This window comes from Rousettus aegyptiacus, unplaced genomic scaffold, assembly GCF_014176215.1.
Source record: "Rousettus aegyptiacus isolate mRouAeg1 unplaced genomic scaffold, mRouAeg1.p scaffold_m13_p_8, whole genome shotgun sequence".
Lineage (NCBI taxonomy): Eukaryota > Metazoa > Chordata > Mammalia > Chiroptera > Pteropodidae > Rousettus > Rousettus aegyptiacus.
Genome location: NW_023416311.1, coordinates 3,295,648 through 3,299,581, shown reverse-complemented (window position 1 = coordinate 3,299,581; position 3,934 = coordinate 3,295,648). Strand labels below are relative to the sequence as shown.

At 41.0% G+C, this 3,934-nt stretch overlaps 1 non-coding gene across 1 annotated transcript; it reads left to right on the top strand.

The window, feature by feature from the left end:
- The first annotated feature begins 255 nt into the window (after positions 1 to 255).
- TRNAA-AGC lies at positions 256 to 327 on the top strand. The gene has a single exon. It is a non-coding gene; the product is annotated as a tRNA-Ala (tRNA).
- The last annotated feature ends 3,607 nt before the right edge of the window (positions 328 to 3,934 follow it).

The window sequence follows — 3,934 nt, the reverse complement described above, 5'->3', positions numbered from 1 at the left end:
AGGCATGTTCAGGGTGGTATGGCCATAGACTAACCTTTATTTTATATCTTTGTTTTAAGTAAGCAGTGCTTTCATGGTTAAAGACTCAAATAATACAAAAACCATAGGAAGAAAAGTATATTTTCTTTTTCTCCTAAGTCCCAGGGCCTCTCCACTCCAAAAAGAGGAAACCAATTCCCACTGAAACCAATTGTTTTAAGAATAAATTTTTCTTATTTCATAAGGTTAGTTTGAAAAATCAGCACTGTGCCAGGTGGGGATGTAGCTCAGTGGTAGAGCGCATGCTTAGCATGTATGAGGTCCTGGGTTCGATCCCCAGCATCTCCATTTAGTTGTGACTCTGCTGGGGAAGCATTTTCTTTAGGTGCTGGCCACACCCCATCCCTGCACAATCTGAAAATTAATCATCTTGCTTCAAATATCTACATTTTCTTGCTTCCAGCGCTTATACGTTGCTCCAGTGCTTGTAACCCTTCCGTTTTATTTTTTACTGAGGAATCATTGACATATAGCATTATATTAGTTTGAGGTCTACATCGTAATGGTTTGATATTTGTATATCTTGCAATATGATCACCACTATAAGTCTTTTCAACATTGGTCACCATACATAGCTACGAATCTTTTTCTTGCGATGAGAACTCTTAAGATTCATTCTTTTAGCAACTTTTAAGTATACTACACAGAATTATTCGCTGCCGTCACCATGCTGTACATGGCATCCCCATTTCTTATTTGTTTTGAATCCCTTTATTTCTCCACCCCTCCCATCCCCTGCCTCTGTTCTCTGTATCTATGAACATGTTTCTTTTTTTAGATTCCATATTTAATTGAAATCATATGGTTTCTGTCTTTCTCCGTCTGACTTATTTCACTTAGCATAATGCCCTCAACATCCAGCCATTTTGCAAATGGCAAGATGTCTTTTTTTATGGCTGAATAATGCTCCACTGTATATATGGACCACATCTTCTTTACCCATTCATCCATCGATTGATACTTAGGTTGCTTCTGTATCTTGGCTATTGTAAATAATGCCGCAGTGAACATGGGGTGAATGTATCTCTTTGAGTTAGTGTTTTTGTTTTCTTTGGATATATTCTCAAAGGTGTGATCGCTGGGTCATATGGCAGTTCTCTTTTTAATTTTTTAAGAAACCTCCATCCTTTGTTCCGTAATGGCTGCACCGATTTCCGTTGCCGTGAGTGGTGCATGAGGAGTCCCTTTCCCGCACATCCTCGCCGATGCTCGTTATCTCTTGCCTCTTCGACAGTAGCCTTTCTGACCGACCCGAGGCGATATCGCACTGTGGTTTTGATTTGCATTTCCCTAATTAGTGATGTTGAGCACCTTTTCGTGTACCTGTCGACCATCTGTATATCTTCTTTGGAAAAATGTCTATTCAGATCCTCTGCCTTGTAACTATTTTATACACACACACACACACACACACACGTATCTTTTAAATATATACACACACATATATATGTATCTTTCCAGACTTATCTGTATAAACAAGTAGATATGTGCTATATATGTATGAATTTGAGTGTTTTTAAAATAGAAATTTATTCTTTAAAGATAGCTAATTATTTATTTTCAATCTAAAGTATGAGTCGAGAAATTAAGATTATTAGTGATTATTAAGTGATCATTGCTGAAAATAATTTTGCCATTAAGCACACATGATTGTACACCTTGTAATTTTTTTCCTTTAAATGTCTTGGGATTATTTCATCGATCTGACCCCTTCTTTTATTTAAATGGTTGGTTGTCTAGTAGAGTATTCCGCTGCATGGCCGTAGTATAATTGATTTGACGGATCTCCGGTTAGGAAATGGGCTATTTCTGATCTTTTGCTGTAACAGACAGTGTTGAAAATGAACATCCTTGTATTAAAAGTTTTTCACGCATGCGGAATTATGTCAGCTTGTTGAATTCCTAGGAGTGGAATTTATGGCTTTTGAAAAGATGAAAAGCACTTGTAATTGGCATGGACGGGGCCCGCACAGGGCTGTACCAATTTGCCGTCTCAGCAGCCTGTTTCCCCGACCTTATCAGTGCATTACCAGACTTTGGGATGGATTGTTTTATTAGATTTTCTTAGTCTGAATGAAGTGATCATCTTTTTATATGCTTAAGGATAATTCGTATTTCCTTTTCTATCAATTATCTGTTCATCTCCTCTGCCCTCCCCATTTTTGGATTAGATTATTGGTCTTTTCATTATCCGTTTGTAGAAACACTGTATAAACCGTAGCCGTTTGTCTACGGTTATCAAACTTTTGATCTTTGTCGGTCTGGTAGGCGAACATAATAACACGATGTGGGGGTCCCCGTCTCTGGGCATGGTGAGCATCTCGTGTCCGAAGTCCGCTGGCCTTGCCTTCTGTAAACTCTGTTCATGCTGTGCACAGCTGTGGTTCTTAATGGGTGGCACCCGAGGACCAGCTGGGGGGACATCTCGGGGCTATGTGGATGCAGCCCCCAGCCCCGGGGGCTCTGGCGCAGGGGGCCAGGGCACTCCCAAAGGGCGCCCGGGCTGATGCTGATGTGCTTCCTCAGTTATAAGTCAGAGGCATCGGTGACCCAGGGGCCTCTTCTGCTCAGCACTGCCATGGAGTAAATATGCGGCCATGGCAGGAAGGAGGAGAGTCACGCAGGGAGAGAATCGATAACCTGCCTCACGATGTGGTCCAGCGGGGCTTGTAGATGGAGCAGCTTGTGGCTAGCGGGCTCAGCTCTCGTTGCCATGGTAGCCAGTCGACACGTGGGCACTTGGTTTGGGAATTGGTGACCCCGTGTTCCTGCTCGGGGGTTCATGGCCTCATAGGATATGGATTGACAGACAGCTGGGTCTTCAGATCCTGGGGGACAGGTCCAGAAGGGGCACGCTCGTAGGTCAAGGGGACTATGGGGACCATGGCTGGAAACTGCGTGAAGGAGAAGGGCCCTCTGCCCTCATCCCCTGCTCTTTGGGGGAAATTCAGCGCGTCCATCACTTTGTTTTCGAAGCAGCAGCCAGGAAGAGGAAGGTTTAGGAAACTTACAACCCCAGCATTGCCGTTTTCTCTTAAGAGCAAAGCTTGAAACAAAGTGTACGGAAAGGAGGGAACAAATTAATTTAGGGAGGGTACAATTACAGCATGGAATTTAGAAGGTAAAATTTGACCTAGTCTGTATTTCCTGGTGCTGTGTGACTTAAAATTGCCTTAATATATTGAATAAAGACCAAGTAGTATTTATAACAATACGATGAGTACAAACCTAACGTTGTTATTACTGAGCGTGCCCCCCATGGAACACCTAGTATTTTGCTCCCATGGCGGATTATTTTTTAATACCTCCTTCTTTTGTGCAGCAAAATTACTTTCAGTAGGGATCATTTAATAATCAGTAATAATCATTATTTTCTTGAATCATACTTAGACTTAAACAATTCATAAAGAAGTATTTCAAATAGATTATTCAAATTCGCTAAAATATTTAATATATAAATCAAAATTTGGACCTATCAAAAAAAGTGTACACCTCGTAGTTCATGCTTTTTCACTCTTTTAAATTTTGAACACAAATAAGAGCTCCCAGGGGTCAGGTAGAATGACAGAAGTGACTAGACGCACGTTCTCTTTCTCTTCTTGAGACTACTGTGCTATCCTGGTTTATTTCCACCATTCCTGTTTTAACGCAGGGATATGTAATATCACAGAGGTTAGAGATATGAACTGCACCCAAAACAAACCCAAACAAAATCGAACTGTTACGAATTTATGATAGAAAATGAGTGGATATTGCTGAGTCTGCTGTTCGTTCAAATCAACTTTCACGCAGAACACAATGTTTACTAAAAATTCTCTCAGGGACCATTCAGGGGACATGAACCACACTAGAAGTTTGAATAGGGAAAATTTTATAAGGAATTATTAACTCGTAG